We start from the raw sequence: 21826 nt of genomic DNA, 5'->3' as shown, positions 1-21826 counted from the left end.
CCACTATATTTTCCTTTCCTTTCTATTAGAGTTATCATGGCTTTTATATCAACTTTTCTTGAATTTTGAAGGCTATCTAAAAAAACACTGACTTCTTTAATTCTGACCAAACTGTTACAACTTGGCTAAAAGGAGTTTCGTGAAGTTGCCCCTTATTCTTTAGCACTACCCCCATCATCCTTGAAAAGGTTCCTTGCTTTACAGCAATAATAAGATGTTGTTTGCTCATTTTGAATTTTGCATTGCTTATGACGGAATCAGCTACCCTTCCAGTAACCCCAGTGTTTTTCTGTGGAGACCAGATCTAAGCACAGGAATGTGTCACAGTATGCGAATGCACTGGTGCCCCTTTCAGTCACTTTTCACACAGTGCCAGAAAAAAAAATTTTTTTAAGACCTAAGTTTACTTTAGTTTTTCCAATAAAACACCATAAACTGTCAGTCCCTTGCATTTCTTAGAAAACTACTTCAAACCAAGTAGAGATACTCCATATTCTTAAGCACCTGAGAAATTATTTTCCATCAGCCTATATTCCACCATGGTAAGGGCCCTTCTACCTGGGCCAGGCTTCCATGTCTTCCTTCCTCGCTGGAGTTGCTGACATCCCACAGTGCCAAGACCCTACTCTAATTGTCACTTAGTCCTTTGTCATCTAATTGCTTGCTATCCATAGCACCACATCTGTTCATAAATTAAGTCTGAAGTTTCCTAATTATTGAATGGCTTCTTCTACCTGCTGAGCAATGAAAATGTCCTCATGGAAAAGTCAAGAACTTTTAGACATTTTGCTTTTAGAATTATATTTCTGGCAGATAATTACATTTGCATGTCTCTTTTTCCTCTGTAAATAAAATGTCCTGCTATTATCAGTGAAATGCCCTCTTAAGAATTGGAGCATTTCTCAAGTTACAAGGCTTTAGAGAAGTACAGTGGGAAGGACTCTCGTCCACTCCTTCCAGTTTTTTGAGCAACATTTCTGAAGGATCCCTACTTAGTAAATAAGAACAGGAATGTGAGCTCACAGGCAAGCCATTTAGTTGATATAGGTCCTGGAGGGCAACAGCTATTCTCCTCTTAGTATTTTCCCCAGGGGACTTCATTCCCTGAATGGAACACTTTTTCCTGTCATACTAAGAGGCACTTAGTCCTTTGGCAAATTTTAGCCATTTGCTGTTTCCTTGCCTAAGTAACTAGGATAAACCTATCTCCTTCTCTGAGATGTCCTCTGCTGTTCAATGTCATCCAAGTATTTCCTGGAACAAATAGAGTTATTATTGTCATTAGCTTATTAAGCATATATCACAAATTGAGCACTAAGGTTGCATATCATCTCAGTTAATCCTAACAACAACCTCTTGCACCACTATTGCTTTCATTCTATTTTCCAGATGAGAAAACACAGCACTGAGTTGAAGTAACCCAGCTTGGAAGTGACAGTACTAGGATTAGAACTCATAGTTCCACCCCTGAGTCTGTATTCTTATTCCCTTTCATTCTTGCTCATAGCCCAATTACACATTTAGAGAATGTGCCCCCCAAATGGGTATTATATTCCATTAGCCTAATCATCACCAATTCAATTCAGATACTATCCTAGCAACAGCTACCGTTCTTTATTTTTAAATTGTAATTGACAGTAACCTAGAAACAACACACTGTTTCCAAACTATGCCCATTAAGTTTATATAACATCAAACATTCAACTTTTCCTATTGTTCACCTCCAGCTTCCCTTCTGGCCTCTTATCAGTGAAATCAATTACAGCTTCATGTTCTTGCCTTTCACATGTTGTCAAATCCATTCTCACACTACACGCTTAGGCTAATTGTGTGAATTCCATTCCCTGGAGTTACTGGCTTTGAAAGGTTACGGAGCGCTTTCACCACCTGGCCACCAGCACACGCACAGTCTTCCTAAGATGATACCTTGGCCTCATCTTGATTAACTCTTTTGGGGAAATTTCTGGGGGAATTTCTTTTCTCTCAGTTCCAATTTTCCTTTTACCCAGCAACTTCATATTTGGCACCAATGCTGATTTGTCCAGAATATGTGAACAGATAATTAGTGAAGTTGAAACTTGAAAAAATATTAATGAATCAATGCCTTGGAATACAGATATTTGTTATACACAAAAGGTAGGAGAGAAAAGCAAAGGTACAGCAGAAACCAATATATATATAGTATATAACTTGCATTCTCTTGGACTGAGTCGCTCAACATTGTGGAGATGTCTCCATTGCATTGACATTCAATAGACTTTCAAAATGGATAGCATTAAGAGTCTTTTTGTATTGAGGTGCCTGGGTGGCTCAGTGGGTTAAGCACCAATTCTTGATTTTGGCTCAGGTCATGATCTCCCGGTTTGTGACTTTGAGCCCCACGTTGGGCTCCATACTGGGTGTTGAATCTGCTTGAGGTTCTCTCTGAACCTCCCCTGCACATGTGCATACATGCTTTCTCTCTCAAAAAAATAGTCTTTCGTATCTTATCTTTGTTTCTCTCCATTTTATTCCCTAATGTATGCCTTAAATTCTCATAAAATAACATCAGTATTGACTGCCAAAATTATGAATATCAAAAAACAATGAAATATCAAAGAATGCCTTCTAAGTAGCATAATGGAATTTGAATGCTACTCTTAAAACATTCCCAGCATGTATAAGAGAATTCTAAATTGGGAAGAGACATAAAAGTCATATAAAACAATCCCTTCAAATTTAGGTGTTTGCTTATAGGAAATAATGGAAATAGCTATTAGTTAACAAGAATAGATTCAATCAATAGTAGTAGTTCTGAAGTCCCTGATCAAATTCGAAAGCAAATTTTAACTCCTAGATTGAGAAACTGGGGAAAAATGAAAATGTCAGGATCCACTCCATTTCTGAAACAATACTGGCTCCATCTGGTGGTCAAAGTAATAACTTCCAGTTAACAGCAACTATGATTAATGAACTATACTTTCTTGAATTGGAAATGCCCAATTGCATCCAAGTATTTGCAGAATTTAGAACATAAATGTAGCCTCAATAATGTTACCATTTCTACCTGTGATTAGCCCCTTCCAAAGAATATCATGATTAATACATTGTTGTTTAAAGTGGAATTGAAAGAGAGGAAAAAATCCCATATAGAAAACTTAAGGTATTTCTTCACACACCTTCCAAGAGAATTTTGTGTTCAACTAAAAATATATTGATACCTTTATTGTTTAAAAACATCCATTACTTTTTTAATCGGGGAATATAATTAATACCAGTTTATTATTTAATATACATTGTCAGTTAAAATGTAAAACACATAAATTATGTAGTGATTCTAAAAAGCCATGGGAGATTTGTACTTTACTGTATTTTTTCCCTGTTCTTTGGACTAATAAACTAAAGTGTAATGGGTAGATTATTCTATTCCAATAGGAAGGGAAAAACTCATTTTGTGTTTTGTGTAGGGGATCTTGCCTAGGGTTATGTAAAAACTAAGCAACGTCAAGCTAAACTCTTCGTGTTTGTGCATGTTCAAGAAGAGACCTCAACTTACTTTAGATTCTCAGAGGAATTTCTGGCACCTTAACTATTTATGAAGTCCTGAGAATGAGTGATACAAGTGGGTTCAATTTATACAAATTCATCAAGTTGTGCACTTAAGCTTGTAAGTTATACTTAAAAACTTTTTTTGGATGTTTATGAATCATTGTTTTGATGTCCCCAAGCTTAAATATATAATAATAAACCTTCACCATGTGCTGAGATAAACATATGGCAATGGTTATTAACCTTTTGAGAATCAATTTTCCTAATGGCAAAGTATGAATAACTTCCCTTGGGTGATTGAGAAAACTACTTTATAAAACAAAAATTGGCTGGAAACTCGATCTCTGTCTCTGAAATCCACCCATGCTACTCTCACTAATTTTTCCTTCCCAGCTAGTCAAGGGATGTTTGGAATCATTGATGCACTGCCTGAGGAGTGGGATTAAATGTTGTCACTATCCCACAAGAAAAGAAACTTGGAAAATAAAGAAAATTTAAGATGTGCACACTTGAGATAATATTATAGCACCAAAGTAAAAATGTGGCTTTGCAATGCCTCTCTGCTGCTTATCTATTTCTTGCCTCTTAGCCTCAGATTCACCTCATTTTCCTGCCCTATGAAAATGAATGTGGGCCCTTTAAATGATTTCCTCTGACAGCTGACCCTGAAGCTTTATGAGGGGGTGCTTGAGAGACATTTCAGGAGAAAAAGTTTTACTTCCCGCTTCCAGAAGGCTCACTCAGCAGGTTCCTGCTGCATTCGTGGCTTCTTCAGCCCAAGGCTTAGGCAGTGCTCACAGCATCTTCAGTGCCCAGCTTTATAGGCCACGATCGTCTGCAGCACTTACCAGCCAGCAGCTTCCTCCAGCAACCCTCCCCTCCCAGCCAGGGACTTTGTAGCAGAGTGCCTCAACTCCTGTGGCACTTGTGACATCTCTGTTGCCCAGCTACTGCAGTGCCTGGTGGTCAGTGACATCCAGCAGCCTCCTTCCTGCCCCAGTATCCCCGCTGTAAGACAGCTCTTCTGATGAAGAGGGAAACACAGGAAAGCAGAACCAAAAGATACAAAAAAAGAAGTTGCTGATAACAGCATCTTCCGACATGGATCTGGTCTCTGGCTGCCAATATCTGTGGTCTTCAGAACCATGAGAGAGTAAACGCCCTAGGTCAGTTCGAGTTTGCTTCTGTCACTTGTCAGTATGGTCATAACTGCTGCGGTTATTGCAGGTGATTTGTCTGAGGCCCTTAGGTCACCGACAGGCAATTCACAGCTTCCTAGGTCAAAGTCCAGGAATGTTCAGTTGGGTATATATTAAGTGCTGACTGTGTACACAGCACTCTATGCTAAATATGCAGATAGGTTTCTCCCATGCACTGGCAAAAATAGTGACCAGCAGATCTGGGCTTTACATCCAACAGTCCAGCAAAGCCAGAAGAAGGAGATCCCCTATTTCTAAAAAATTCCAGAGAAGTTCTGAGGCTCATATTCATCAGATGGATTAGTGTCTTTATGCTAGAGAAGGAGCATTAGAACAATCAAATCTGAAAAGTGTTTCAGTGATGGTTGATGTCATTTCCAGAGCAGACACTTCTACCCTTTGATGTTCAGTGACAAAGTCATACTGCTCTGGGTCAGACAATCTTTCCTAGCATATTTGGAAAAACACTTGGCAAAATGGACAAACACGCTTTTTTGTACTGTAGGTTTTTTTGAAATGCTTTACCTGGTGTTTCTCACTCTTTTTCCAGTTAACGATGGTGGAAATATTGAGATAGAAGTAAACTGTAAAAATTCAGCTCTGACTTCAGACAGGTCAAAAACGTGAAAGTGTAGCTGATTAAAGGTTGGAGTCTTCAGCTCCTCTGTCTCCCTAACAGCAACATTAGCATGCTGCCCACACTGACACGTCTCACATCACCTAATATGATTGATTAAAGGATACATTTTAGAATTTCCCCACTGTCTTTGTTTTTATTTTTTTATTTTCTAGACTGCTTGTCACAGGCCCCAGATCTGTGAGAGGTTTGTATAAAATATAAAAGCAAATCTTAAAAGAAATACAATGTGTGACACAGTGACAAAAGCCAGAAAATTGTGCGTTCTGACGGACATGCCACTCTTCCTTCACGTCTCTGCTTTGTTTTTTTCAGCTGGGAGAGTGACAAGCTAGATGGCCTGGTGTTTGTCAGTGTGTGTCACAACCATGATATTTAAACATAGGCCTCTTTGTAATTATTTTCTCCCACCCAAAGTCTTTCTGGAAATGTGCCAAATATACATTTACTCAAATAAATACAAAAGGTCAAGTTTTCTCCTCTGCTTTCTCATTTAAAGCAAAATATTTTTTTCTCTATTTATTGATGGAGGTGTTAAGTTCGTTATTGTTGTGCCATACTATGTTGCTGAGTAACAATCCATTACTAATGACAGTTTTTATAGTCCAATCTGTTTTCAGGTGTTGAATTTTTCTCCTAGATGTCTATTTCTGTTTGTCAAACTTAATTTTTTTCTTTTTTTCTTTTTGTTCTTAAAATTCAAACTTCAGTGCCCATCTTTTAAAAAATTCTATACTTTTTTTTTTTGGTTTTGCTATGAATATTTTTGGAAAGGGAAATGTGTTTAGAGTAATGGTTACATAGCAATTTGTTTAAATTAAAGCTATCCATTACATAATCGTATTTTTTAAATGAACCATTTAAAATAAATCTACCAAAAGACAGATTCATATAAAATTATTCTATAATACTACTAATTTGTGTTACAGTGTACTGCATGTTAGCAGCAAATTGTCAGTTATGAGAATTTATAGTTTCTAACCGATCTAATAATAATATGTTTTGATTGTTGCTTGTTAGCACTTTGTCCTAAAAGTTAACATTTACTCTTTTTTTCTTGAAATGAACATTAAGCATTACAAAACTAGAACCTGTTTTCAAACATTCTAAAATAAAATAATATTACTCCGAAGTGAACAGAATAGATCTAACCTGTTCCCCTTCTCTTCTCTTATCAAAATGTCACTTTGTTGACTGACCAAGTGTAGCATTTTTGTAAAAAACATTAGGCTTTCTGTAATTTCTAAGGATATGCAATTGATTCAGTGAGTACCTCCCTCTAAAAGGCTATAAAATAATTTAAGCAATAGTGGTGCCGGGTGCTCAGTCGGTTCAACATTGGCTGGGGTCATGATCTCGCAGTTTGTGAATTCAGACCCCCACAACGGGCTCTGTGCTGACAGCTCAGAGCCTGGAGCCTGCTCCAGATTCTGTGCCTCCCCCCTCTCTGTCCCTCCCCTGCTCACACTCTGTCTCCCTCTCTCTCTCTCTCTCAAAAATAAATAAACATTAAAAAAAAAATTTGAAGCAATAGTTTCACCTGCTGAAATTTAAATGTGTGCAAATAGTTAAAAATGTAAATATATAACAAAATTGAGTTATGGTTGTTGTATAGTTACACATCATTATTCAGATCATGTTAATTTTTATCCAGATGTTTTCTATTGCCAAAAGGAATTGAAGGTGTTCGCAATTTATATACATATATATGCTATTATAATTATCAGGATAAAATATTATAATCTAATAAAGGAGATATTGAGATAGCTATAGCAGGGGAAAAAAAGGGCAAAGAGCAGCTAGTACAGATTTTGCCGGCAAGGCAAAAGCAAAGCGTAATATATTACATAATGATCATCCAACAAGAGGAAGTATAACCATTCAAAAGAGACAAACATTTCCAAGCACTAATCTCTAAAGATTGTTTCAAAGTTTATGGAAAGAAAACTTAAATATATTATCATCTCTAAAAGTTTTTTAAAAATACCAAAAGTCTATCACATGACCAGCTTTCACTTATTAACTATTGGTGATAGCCAAGGAATAAATGTTAAGCTTTCCTCTTGCGAAAACATGTTTATGAAGCACTAAAGTACATTTTTTGGGTAAATGATTTCCACTGATATGTACGTCATACATAGAAAAGATAAAGGATAAAATGGCTTGTAGTTCAGCGGTTTCAAAGTGTTCTGGGTCAAGCCCTAGAAATTCTGTGCTGGCACTTCCAGGCTGAGCTGGTTGTACTCCTAGAATTTCCCATTTTCACCCCACCCCCACCCCATTTCAACAAAGCAGCTCCACTTTTATGCATTTTAGGCTTCTGCATGAGATTGAATGTAAGGCATAGTTTCCAAACTAAATAGAGATTATCAAAAGAACCATTTTGATATTGTATTCAGATTGTATTGTATTCAGATTTGACTCCAGGTGGCTTTTACTCAGTGTGCTTTTTCAACATTACTTAGTAATTCTTAGAACAACCCTGAAAAGAAGTCATTATTATATCTATTTTACTGATAAGAGAAAACTAAGACTTAGAAAAAGGTATTTTATTAATGAAGAGGTCAGTTTTCTGAAAGGCCATGGAGTTGGGATTTTGAAATTAGCAAGGAGTATAAGAGGAGTATGTTCTGGAAAAGGGCAGTGATTCAGAAGCTAAGGTCTTTTACAAAAGGAGGAGCATGACCCAGAGTTTGGTCAATGACTGCAGGAGTGGAAAGTAGAACATGATGGGAAATTCAGTACCAAAATTTCTAGGAAAGAGAGAAGATCAAGGGTCAGGAAGTAGCAATAAGGAGCAAGAAGGATATCTATTCTCCCTCCCAGACCTGGAGCATGAGGACTATGAAAGAAAACATGTCCTCAGGGGAGAACCAGGTGTCGGAACAAGAATAAGAGAACATTCAGAAAATAGGTTGGGGACATAGATTTATAGTGATTACCAACCAAGAGTTCTATAGGGCATGGAGGAAGGGTTTTAGATATTGAGAGGAGGTAGGACATGGAGTTAGAAAGGGAGGTACAGAGCCATAGGAGCTTCTGGTGGTGGTTGACATAAACAGTGGAATATAGGCCAAGATAATAAGATTTTTCCTGATGGTCCCATCAAAGCTGTGAGTCTTTTTTTTTTTATTTTATTTTTTTAATGTTTATTTACTCTTGAAGGAGAGAGAGAGAACGTGAGTGGGAGAGGGACAGAGATACAGGGAGACACAGAATCCGAAGCAGGCTCCAGGCTCTGAGCTGTCAGCACAGAGCCTAATGTGGGGCTCAAACTCACGATCTGTGAGATCATGACCTGAGTGAAGTTGGTTGCCCAACAGACTGAGCCACCCAGGTGTCCCAAAGCTGTGAGTCTTTATGAGAGGAAAGGAAGGACAATCCAGATTATTAGGCCTTCCACTTGACCACTGCTGATAGAGGCATAGACTATAGAGGGAGATGTCTGCAATGAGTACCTGAGTTTACCCCTAAATTCTGTAAATGCGGCCCAAAGCCCATGAAAGGACAGTCTCATTCTGAACCTGAACCCATTCCAATATGTAGGTTTTACCCATACTACCAAGCAATTCTCCAATACCAGCAAGGTGTCCTACAATTCAACTCAATCTGACACTATCTACCTGGAGACAGCATCAGATCCCACAGATTACCCATAGATTAAAGGGTTCAGTTCCACAACACTGCCCCTCACACCCCACTTCAGATACCAGTTGTAACCCCAGATTATCACCTGTGCTTCTGACTCACCACCTATAGATTGGAGGTTCTGATGACTCCCCTCCTTGAGTTCAACTAATTTAGCAGAATGGCTCATAAAACTCAGAAACATTTCACTCACTAGATTAGCAGTTTTATAAAAGGATATAACTCAGGAACAGATCTTCCATGCCCTATCCAGGTGTAACACTCTCCCCAAATCTCCACATGTTCACCAACTCAGAAGTTCTCTGAATCCTCTCCTTTTGGGTTTTTATAGAGGGGTCACTACATAGGCATAAATCAGTAAATCAATGGCCATTCGCCATGATTTAACCTCTAGCTCCCTCCCTTCCTGGGAAGACAGGGAATGGGGCTGAAGCTCCAAACTTCCAAACACAAGGTTGGTTTCCCTGGCAACCAGCCACCATCTTTTTGTGCTTCTCAAAAGTCACCTCATTAACATAAGTCCAGGTATGATTAAAAGGGGTTTGTTATGATTATCAAGATACTTTTATTGCTCTCATCACTCAAGGAATTCCAAGTTTTGTATGCTCTGTGCCAGAAATAAGTATGAAAAATAAACATATATTTCATATTATAGATCACAATATTACACACCCCAAGTGTATGGGACCTCCTATTTGGCCCTTTCTGCAGAGGTCTGGAGGTCTGGAGGTTCTGTAGAGGTATGGGTGTTTCCTCTTACCATCTGCCAGTACAAACAGTTTTGAGCTTACAAGTTATAGATCCAGTTGGCAAGACAGAGCATCTCAATCATATTTTACTATTCCCTGGAAAAGGATTCTGATCAGTTTGAATCTGATTCTAATTGTCTGTGACCAGGGCCTGTATGATTATGTCATATAAAATGGGCTAACAAGAGTCCATCAGTGTGATGGAGGGAAGCAGACAAGGAAGTCCTTATGTGCTAGGCAGACACCCCAACAGGTGTCCACCAGGAGTTTAATAAAAAATAGAGCTTAAAAAGACTCTTAGATTATAGGACCAGACTCTGTCAACAGCAGGTGACAGAAATAAGTAATGTGAAATGGCAAGATTTACATATATGTGTTCCCATCTTTTCCCCCACCCCTCCTTGATTAAGAGATTTCTAGCAGTGAATGTTCAGGCTCTCTCTCTTCCACATTCTCCAGGGAGGGATATTTTATTGTTAAAGAGTAATTTAGACTTTTGTAATGCAGAAGTAGGAGAGGAGAGATTAGTGTGTGACCTAGAGCCTGATGAAGGACTTTTTGGGGAAAGAAATATTTGGGAGTAACTGCACAGAGTTGAGGCAAAGTAGATGAGAGGAGGGAAAAAACAGGATTTTCAAAAGCATTTATGTGCAATGGTACATATTTCATTATGTTTAATGACCAAAAGAAAATTATTCCAACCATTAGGAAATACTTTTGACCAATGAAATGTTTTTCTTGACTCATAACACCACACTCATGCTAGACTACTGGATCATGGCTTCAGTGAATCTCAGTGAGTTGGGAGGGAAACTGGGGCTCCCATAATAGGTGAGGGCATTGTGCAGTAACTAGACACCTAAGCAGAGACATTTTGAACACCTGAAGATATGGAATTAGAGTTCAAATGAGAGGTCAGTGCTGGAATAACACATCTGGAATTTATATAAATGAGTTAAAAGTGAACCTTGAGACTGAAGTAGTTATGCACAGAGGGAAAAATAGTCGCTTCATAAAAAAAACTTATAATTGCAAAGCACAGGAAAAAAGAAGACATAATGTAGAAACATTAAGAACTATGTAGCTTATAATAAGAGAAGCCAGAGGAAAATATAGGAACAAGGAAGAAGTCATATAAGAGTTTTAAAGAACACAAGAATTTACCTAGTTCAGGCTCCTACACTAAAAAGCATCCATTTAAGTGTCTTTGGCTGATGTCCTTCTGGCATCTGAATGAACATTTCCTGTTACAAGAAGTTCATCTCAAAGATATCCACTCCATTGCTGAACTATCCAAGATACAAGGTTATATCTTGCACACTCTGTTAGGGGAGAGAAGAATGATTATTAAGGGGGAGCCTCCAAAATCTTACTATTCTTGTATAAATATATGTACAGAAACATATATGTCTGTGGTATTAAAATGTCATTGTTGGTAGGTGTGGGCAGTGACTAGGAAAAAATGTCTTCAAAGTCTCATTGATGAAAAACAGTTGAGAAATATGGTTTATATTAATTTTCAGTTAACAAATCCCAGTGGCTTAAAAGAACAATATGTATATTGCTACAAGTCCTTCATGGAGAGCAAGGGATGTGGTGCTAGTGGTTTCTGAGGTGTCTGCTTGCACAGTTATTCTTTGCATACAGAGTGACAAGGCTGCAGGGTTTTGTGGCTGGTACCATTATGGATCATTTCTTTAATGGGGTGGAGAGAAACTGGAGAATTAAGGGCATTTAATGTCACACACTGGAAGTCAATCTCTTCTGCTCACATTTCATTGGTCAGAATAAGATACAAGCACTGTCTAAATTTAAAAGGACCAGAAAATATAGGGGAGGAACTGAATGTTTGGCAAACATCACAATGTCTGCCATAGAGCGGCCATACTGAGCTGAAATCTACCTCTCTATAAAGACCCCACAGGGGTCCTTGTTTGTATCTTTGAACAACATTTGTCACCTTATTCTCTCTTCTACAAAAGAGAAAATTAATTCTCTCTAAATTCCTTTCACCATTTCTGTGATGAGAATATTACCAACACATTTATCAAACTTTTTCCTCAATACTCTATAATTTGTCAATTACCATTTTTAAAGCACCCAGTAGGATCACAGTCCTTAGTGGGGTACATGAGGCCATTGCCCCATATCTTAAGCATGAATTCCTCAGTGCAATCTAATGTTTTTTATTTGCCACATCATTCTGTACACCAATACTAAGCTTGTGGTCAGTCACAATCTTGGGCAATTTTTTTATTTAAAAATTTTTGAAATGTTTATTTATTTTTAGGACAGAGAGAGAGAGAGAACACGAGCAGGGGAAGGGCAGAGAGAGAGGGAGACACAGAATCCGAAGCAGACTCCAGGCTCCAAACTGTCAGCAAAGAGTCCAATGTGGGGCTCAAACTCACTAACTGGGATCATGACCTGAACCGAAGTTGGACGCTCAACTGGCTGAGCCACCCAGGTGCCCCATGGGCTATTTTTAATACAGCGTTCAGCAAACAAGAAATTCTATGTGTTTTACCAAGGATTAGAAATTGGTAGATAAAATTTATAAATGTATTATCTAAATAATGTAATTCTAATAATATACTTATTTATTTGCTTGGTCTTTCGTGTAACAGAAGTTGAAAATAATATTAGCAAAAGTGATGGCTATTTAAAAGAAGTTATAATTTATGATCCTTAAAAATATCAGTTACATAAACATTGACCCGGGTTTTTGGTGTTTGTTTCGTTGTGTTTTGGTTTAAATGAAAATTCCTTCATGGAGCTACTGAGATTTGCTCCAACCACAAAGGCTAATGAAGTAGGTAAAAATCAAGTGGCTGGGGTTTTCAGCACTTTTTAGTCCCAAGATAGTGTCTCAAGTTCTTCTTGATTTTAGTGACAACTATGATTGTATCTCCTGTCCCTTTTAATCCCTTTTTCTCACATCAAAATTCGCCTTCTGATTTTCTAGATCACAAAATACTTATGTGCAAGGCACTTTGTAACTACAAAGAATAGACTTTATGAATAAAATTTTCATTAATATTTCTTATCTCCTTTCTGGCTTTCAAGGACCTTACATACTGAGCAAGAGAGAGAGAGAGAGAGAGAGAGAGAAAGAGAGAGACAGAATATGAATAACCAAGACAAGCATCAGAAGATCTGCAAAAGTAATGAATAGAACTAGAATTTACATAGACTAAAATCACAGCAAAGAATCTGTGGAAGAAGAGAGTCTTCAACTTTATCTAAAAGGAAAAATATTATTTGGAAAAATATGCAAATTGGGGCCAGGCATCCCACATTTTCCCACAGTGGGGATACGGTATGAACAAAGGTGAAGTAGTAGTGAGAAGAAGTTGCATAACTCAGGGGACAGTGAGTAGAGAAACTTCACCTGAAATCTAGAATCTGTGCTAAGAGCAGTGATGAATTTAAAAGATGTTTGAGTCATATTATGCTGGCAAGACTTTGGACTTGGACTTGGTGTCGAAGAGGCATTAAATACTTCTGTGGAGAGCAACGTGACATGATCAAAGCCAATCTTTATGACAAAACTTAGGACAGCAGTATCTAAGAAGGTTTGGAGTTAGAGACACAATGGCAAAAGAGAGTGGAATTAATAGCTGAATGCACTGATCCAGTGTGATATGGCAAGAGCCCGGACTGGGGGCTATAGGAGAGTAGTGGGAACAAAAATTAATATTAGATATAAAAAAAAGGTTATAAAAGGATGAATGTCACTTCATTAATTAACATCAATAGAGGAAAGAATAGAAAAGAGACTTCAAGTTATATATGGATGCATAAGATGCTGAGTGAAATACCCACTAAGAAATAACCCACAACTATAAAATTAAATCTGTAGACGAACTGAACTAAAAGGTCAGACTGGTAATAGGGAGGTGAATCTGAAATCTTAACAAAAGAATTGGATGGGGGCACCTGGGTGGCTCAGTTGGTTGAGTGCCCGACTTCCGCTCAGGTCATGATCTCACGGTCTGTGAGTTCGAGCCCGCGTTGGGCTCTGTGCTGGCAGCTCAGAGCCTGGAGCCTGCTTTGAGTTCTGTGTCTCCCTCTCTCTCTCTGACCCTCCATGCCCCTGCTCACACTCTGCTTTCTCTCTCTCTCAAAAATAAATAAACATTAAAAAATTTTTTTAAAGAATTGGCTGGACACTAGCTAGCACTTGTCCTAGCAAGGTCACTGGGAGCTGGCACTGAATTTGTGACATGCAGCCTAGAATCAGAAAGGGCTGCCCTGTAGGTGAAACAGATATGAGAAAAGCTACACCCACCAGGCCCTAGGAAAGTGCCAGACGGGAAAAGTGCTAGACTTGGAAAGCAGGGAGACAGCTTGCCAACTTCCCAGATCCATGGGTAGAAAATATTTATCTGTGAGAAATAGAGAAAGCAGGCCTGAGACACACACATGTGTAGTCTGAATTAAAGCAAACCATGTAACACAGAAACCCTTTTCTGAGAAATTGGCTTAAAAACTATCTGGTACCAGTGAAAACCCTTTAGTGTATTTGCATACAACATTTGCATACACAAATCACTCTCTAAGTTTTGTCATATAACCCTAGCAGAAACTGCAATGCACACAGTAAAATGGATCACTATGGGAAAACAGCAGATGGGGAAAAACAGAAACAATGAGAATTTATACTTGTGAAACAGAAGATAATTTTTTCAAAAGCCAGAGTCAACAATGATGAGACAATCAAACTTAAATACCTAGAAAAATGGCTAAAACTCCTATAGAGACACTTCCCATTTCTCTTACACCAGGAGAAGAGGCCTCAAAGCAAAAGAGAGCAAGAAGGAAACTAAGAAAAGGGAGAGCCAGAGAGGCACAATCCAAAATTCCATGTTTAAGTTCAGCTCAAGACTGGCTAATCTCTGAACCACACATTATGGAACAAACAGAAAGCAGCTTACAATTAAGACTGAAGTGATATCTGAACTGTCAACCACTGTAGACATGGAAGTGTGTAATTTGAGTTTAACCAAGTCAGTTGCCTACTAAAACAAAAACTTTGATATATTTGAATTAGTATAACAGAATCTAGAATCTACATAATATAATATTCACAATACAAAATTATTCACCATACAAGAAAGTATGACCCCTTGCCAAGGAAAAAGACAATCAAGAAATGTCAACTCTGAAAAGGAAAAAAAAAAATGTCAACTCTGAGATGACCCAGACGTTGGAATTATCAGGCAAGAAATGCAAAACAACTATTACAGTTTTGCTCAGTGGGGTAAAGGAACATAGTCTCATAGTGAAAAGATAGGAAAATTAAGAAGAAATCAGAAATGGTTAAAAGATCTAAATGGAAAATTTTAAAACTGAAAAACACGATATTTGAAATTTAAAAATTTCTCCAAGAACCTAATAGAAGAATGTGAAAAACAGAGGAAAGAGTCAGTGAGCTTGAAGAAAGATCAATAAGAATCATTCAATCAAGAAAAAGAAGGAGGAGAAGGAGAAGGAGTAGAAAGGGAGGAGGAGAAGGAAGGGAAGGGTGGTGGAGGAGGAGGAAAAGAAGAAAGAGGAAGAGAAGGAGAAAAGAGAGAGAGGAAAAATATAGAGAAATTACACTAAGTAAGAACAGAGTTTTAGATATCTGTGAGACCATTCCAAACATATCCATATAGGTAATTAGAGTCCAAGAAGGAGAAGGGATAGAGAATGGAGCTGGGAAAAAAATTGTAGAAATAGTACCTGCAAAAATTGGTGAAATCCATAAATTTACATATCCATGCAGTTCAGAAAACTCCAAACAAGATTAGTTAGAAAAACACCATGGCTAAGTATGTCAGGGTCAGACTACTAAAAACCAAAGATAAAAGAAAATATTGAAAATGGTCAGAGAAAAATGACACATTATATACAGATTCAAATGGCCACACAGTTCTCATCAGAAATCATGGTGCCTGGAAAACAATAAAATAATATCCTTAGTGCACAGAAAGAAAATAAACTAGTGATCCAGAATTCTATATCCAGCAAAAAATATTCATCAATAATTAAGGTAAAATAAAGACATTTTCAGATTTTAAAACAAACAAGCAAAACTCTAAGGGAACTGATTGCCTCTAGATCTGTACAACAAGAAATACTAAAGGAAATCCATCAGGCTAAAGAGAAATAACACCAGAGAGAAATTCAAAAGTAGACTTCAAGACAAGCAGTGCTATTAAATATAAAGAGAAACATTTTATAATAAGAAAATATTCCATTCATTAGGAAAACACAGCAATCATAAAGGTGTATTGCCTAATAACAGAGCCTCAAAAATATATGAAGCCAAAACTGATAGAATTAGAGTAATAACGGAGAATTTTATACCCTTATCTGAATAACTTATAGAAAAACTAGTCTAAAAAAGCAGCAAAGATACAGATCTTATAAAACACTACTACGTTGATCTAATTGATATGTATACATTATTATATTTAGAAAATTCTCTTCATGAATGACACAGAACAGTATATACTCTATGATTCCATTTATATACAATGCAAATAAATCTGTAGTGACAAAAAAACAAAGCAATAGTTGCTTGGGGGTAGAGACAGAGAGAGGAATGGAATGCAAAGGAGCATAAGAAATCGTTTAGAGTTGATAAATTGCTGTATCAATTTTTGATGGTTTAATGAATGTACACAACTATGAAAACTCATTGAGCCATGTGTTGACTGAAGGTAGTTTATGGTACACGAAATATTCTTCAATAAAAGTGATAAGAAAAATATAAAATTGAATACCTGTAATTTAAAAAAGCATAAATAGTATGATCCCATTTTTCTAACATTTTAAAATTTGTCTTTCTATTGTTTTATGCATGGAGAGAGTTCCTGAGTAATACTCCTCAAATGTTTATAATGGTGAATTGAGGGAGCCAGAAGGTTGGGAGTATGATTTTTTTTTCTTTTTATATTGCTTCAATTTCTTTTTATAATGACCATATGTCATTTTTGCAAAACCCATAAATTAATTTTTAAAAGTGAATTGTTAATGAATGAAAACACCATGATAGTACACTTCTTTTAAAACAAAGAGCAATAGAGGCAAAAAAAAAAATTATAGCATGATTGTGGGACATAAGAAAAGGGGAAGAGTTTTCATGAAAGGGAAGAATCTGTAAATATGTAACACAGAGAGGTGGAGGAACCCTGTGCTTTTCCCCTTACAGTTCCCTGAGCTTTATTTTCCTGATTAGAAGTTAATCAACCTGTGAAATAAATTCATGCCAACATGCAAATAGGCATTAAGATTTTCAATTAGCCAATGTCAAATTTTCCCTTAGCTGAAGCCAAGGAGATACCATGCCTCATTCCAAAAAAAGGGTAGTAATGTTGCAAAATAGATAATATGAGGCTACAAAATATGGTATCACATAGGTACTCAAAAGATATAATTTTAGTAAACAAATGAATAGATGAATGAAGACAGGATAGCTGTCCAGTATAATTTATACTCCATCAGGGGTTGCATGTTCTACCACAGCATATGTCTAGCCACCTTTCAAGTCCTTTAAATCTGTGGTGATGCAAGATCACTTTCTCAAATGATAGGTTCATATATACAGCACCTCATTATACTGCAGGTGAGATTTTATACTTCAGTGCATATCATGACACCTGTCTATAGTAAGGGACATACAACTTTATAACCATCAAGTTGGAAATCCTGGATAAGATTCTAGTCTCTCAGCAGTTCCTGAAACTGAATTATAATAACCAACAGGAGTAACTAGGCTTCCAAGAAATACATTATCCACCAGGAATAGTTTGCCTTTTGAAGTTTCCTAATCATCCCCTCTTCAGGTTTTGTTTTATATATGAACAAAAATATGAATCAATGATAGAAAATTTAAAGCCTCACATCCATGAAATGATAAAAAGTTCAATGAAAAATCTGAGTATTATGTTTATAAATAATGTCATAAATATCCAGATGTTTAAGTAATTGGTGGTTTTTAACTGCATTTTTTTTTTGCAGTTTTATCCACGAATTGGTAATTCTTAAAAGCCCCTGTGGGTATATATTTTTGTGTTTTTTCAAAATAATCTATTTTTATGACATTATTTTTGGCCTAAACTTGAAACAGTTGGTGCTGTTGCTATTAGCAACAAAAAGAAGACATAACTCAAGCAGTATCCATAAGACCAATCTAACAGAATGATGGGTCACACTCATGACCCAGGAATCCTCATTTAAGGTTCAAAGCTTTGAGGACCATACTATTTTAAGCCATACCATGGATGCTATAGGGATCTAATAGTAAAGCCTCATAGTAAGTATCTATCTTTAAAAGGAAAGAAAAAAAGTATGGTTTTTAGTTGTCATAACATAGAGATCTTTGGTTGCATAACTAAGAAGTTTAAAAAAAAAAAAAAACCTTGGGTCCTACTCCTAGAAATTCTGATTTACTTGTTATGAGATGTGCCTGGGCATTAGGATTTCTAAAGATTTTAATATGATTTTAATATGCAGCCAAGTATGAGAACTTCTGAACTGGAGTATCTTGAAATCTTCCCATTCAACAGCTGAGTGACTTTTCTGGCATGAACAAAAAGGAAATCTGTTTTTCCTAACAATTACGTGTAACTTTAACTTTATCCTGAGGTATTGTTATTCAACTGGCAAGAAAGAAATAGTGACTCAAGTTTGGTGACAAACTGCAAAATTCTATAAGGGCTGTAGAGTAAGTCATTGAAATGTTTAAGAAATTATACGTTTTCCTTAAAAAGATCACAAAGCAAAGACTTGCCATGTCCACCATTCATATTTGACTTAAAAATATTTAAACTTCAATATTCTATATTGCAATAAAAAATATGTTCCTGAAGTCAAAGTATGCATATATGTATAAAGAATGATAAATATGTATCAATCACTCACATGTCCTATCCTCAAGAAATAACACTTAGAATTCATTCTCAGCTTTTCAGAAATAAATGTTTATCCTCAAGTTTAGTTTTATATATACATATATATACACATATATTACTGTATGTAATATATAAATATATATATTTAATATGACAGTAATGTGCACACATGAAATAAAAGTTTTGAAATGGCCTAGAACCATTACAATACATTCTTTTATCATTATCAAATTTTTCAAACATTCATTGATGTCTAAAGAATAATTTAAAATACAACCACCACCTAGAGTTAACATATTTTTAATTAAGAAGCTTTAATTTTTAGAGCAGTTTTAAGTTCACAGCAAAACTGAGCAGAAAATACAGAGTTCTCATACACTCCCTGCCACCTCACATGCACAAGCCACCCCCACTTCCAACATCTTGCACTAGCGTGGGACACTTGTTATAATCAATGAACCTACAACAATGCATCATGATCACCCAGAGTCCGCAGTTTACATTAGAGTTCATTCCTGGTGGTGTACATTCTTAACCTATTATTCTACCATATTTGCTTAGCGTTTTTTTAGTTTTAAGAAATAAAATATTACCTATCCAATTAAAGCCCTTTTGTGTCTTCCTAGACCTCTCTTTTCTTTTTGCACATGGATGTGCACTTCTGTGCTCACACACACACACACACACACACACACACACACACACAGCTACCTATTTCCTTCACAATCTTTGTAGAGAAAGGTAAACAACATCTTAAGTTTTATGGGTGTCCTATCACCCCATATTTTAAAAAATAACTTTTCTAGGTATGTATCGTATAGTATAGCATTTTGATTTCTTAAACTTTTAGTTGACTTTCTCAATTAAATGTGTTCAAAGTTGACATAAAAGAAATCACACTGTATACATAATTTTGCAACCTACTTTTTTTACCTGACATATTTTCATGATAAATTCATGCAGATAAATGTAAATCTAGTTTATTTAAACTTCCATACAAATGTGTATTCTGATTTATCAGAATTTATTGATTTTTCTGCTGATGGATATTTACATTTTTGCTTTATTTGCATTTATTAACAATACCACATACACACATATGCACATTTCTAGTGCATTTATTTGTTCAAGTGCCAGAATTTCACTAGATTATAAACAACTGGGGGTAGAATTCTAAGATTTTAATATATACCTACCTTTGGTTTCTTTAGGTATTGCCATATTGTTCTCTAATGTGGTTATACCAATTTATGCTGTTACCAACAGCTGGCATTGTTAAAATTTTAATTTTGGTCTTTCTGATAGCTGGAAGAGTAAATCTTATTGTAACTTGCATATCTTTATGAGTCAAGCTGAACATCTTTTCAAATGACTGTTAGCCATTCAAGTGTCTTCTTTTAAAAACTGCCCTATCCAACTTTGCTCATTTTTTAGTTGGGTTTTAAATATTTTTCTCATTAATTATAGGAGTGTAGGAGTTCCTCATGATTTTCTCTCATGTGTTTCAAGTATCTTTCCTGGTCAATGGCTTTTTAACTTTGCCTATGGTTTCTTACACCACACAAATTATTTATTTTATAATCTTTCTTTAAAAATGTTTGTTTATTTTTGAGAGAGAGAGCAAGAGAGAGCACACATGTGCAAGTGGGGGAGGAGTACAGAGAGAGGGAGTAAGAATCCTAAGCAGGTTCTGCACCGTCAGCACAGAGCTCAATGTGGGGTTCTAACTCACAAACCATGAGATCATAACCTGAGCCAAAATCAAGAGTCAGAGGCTTAACTGACTGAGCTACTGAGGAGCTCCAAATTTTTAACTTTAATATATAACATTTATCAATCTTTTGCTTTATGGTTTATGATGTATGTGTCTGCATTTAGGTTTATTCCTACAATGTAGAAATGTAATTATCTGGTAAAAATGCTTAAACACATTTTGAAGGTCTTAATAAAAAATGGCCATATTATTTTCCAAAATTGTTGAAGAGTTAATACACCTGCCATCATTGTGTAAGAGCAACTGATTTACTATGTTCTTGTGATAGTTAATTTTATGTCAACTTGGCTAGGCCATGGCACTCAAATATCTGGTCAAACATATTTGGAAGTTACTGTGAGGGTATTTTTTACATGACATTAACATTTAAATCAGTAGCTCTGAGTAAATAGATTACTATTCACAATGTTGGTGGTCCTCATTCAATGGATTAAAAGTTTTAAGAAAAAAACTGATCTTTCCCCAGGAAGAGGAAATTCTTCCAGCAGATTGCCTTCAGACTCAAACTGCAATATCAACTCTTCCTTGGGTCTCTAGTCCACCAGCCTAACCTGCAGATTTTGGCTTGCCAGTCTCTACAATCACGTTGAACCAATTGCTAAAATAAGTCTTTCTCTATACACATGCTGGTTCCCGTTCTCTGGAGAACTCTGACTAATCCTGTTATACAAGTCTTATTTTCCATGTAAGTTAGATATATACGTGGCCCAGTGTCACTCACAGTTAATATGAGATTTCAGGCTTTCTGATTTGTTTGCTATCAGGAACACTTTTTATTTCAGGTTTAGTTGTCTCTTCCTTCTGTTCTTTTTATCACCATATTTGTCTTTGCCTTAACTTGGTTGACATTTCCTTTGGATGGACTTTTTATGAAATGTCCCCATTCATAAAGATTTTGTACTATCACTACCAAATCTCCTTATATTACTCTGAATTATAAAATCATTGGCATATGCAATCAAATTGCTGGAACACATTTTATGTTTTCTAATTTTCCAGTAATCTAATGATAGTGTTTAAATAAAATAGTACCTTATGAATGAAAAAACAATTTCTAATTATTTAACCTAACATGTCTGTGGGAATGTGGTTCAAGGGAAAATTTTGACATTAGTAAGACAGCAATATATTTTTTAAAGGTAGCAAATATATCAAAAAAAAGTATTTAAAAAACAGCTTCTGTAACATTTGTATATAGCTATATCTCTGGGAATGTGTAGAACAAAATCATTCCCTGATCTATATAAACTACTTCCAATTTCAATTTGATGCTTTCTTTAAAATATAGTTTGAAAAGCATAATGAACTTGCAATAAATGATCTCATGGACTGAAAATGGGAAACTTGCTATTGTTCCAACTTCCACAGTAACCAAACCAGCCTTATTC

General features: G+C 36.2%; 1 long non-coding RNA gene across 2 annotated transcripts in view; it reads right to left on the bottom strand.

Annotated features, from left to right (window-relative positions):
• The window catches only part of LOC115514110, a 352463-nt gene that overhangs the window by 245942 nt on the left and 84695 nt on the right, over positions 1–21826 (bottom strand). For both annotated transcript variants that reach the window (XR_004343642.1, XR_003968879.1), the window contains exon 4: positions 10926–11083. This is a non-coding gene — a long non-coding RNA (uncharacterized LOC115514110). The remainder of the gene's footprint in view (positions 1–10925; positions 11084–21826) is intronic.

The sequence above is a fragment of the Lynx canadensis genome, chromosome B2 (assembly GCF_007474595.2).
Source record: "Lynx canadensis isolate LIC74 chromosome B2, mLynCan4.pri.v2, whole genome shotgun sequence".
Lineage (NCBI taxonomy): Eukaryota > Metazoa > Chordata > Mammalia > Carnivora > Felidae > Lynx > Lynx canadensis.
Note: the sequence above shows the minus strand (reverse complement) of the source record. Positions and strands in the feature narration are given on the sequence as shown.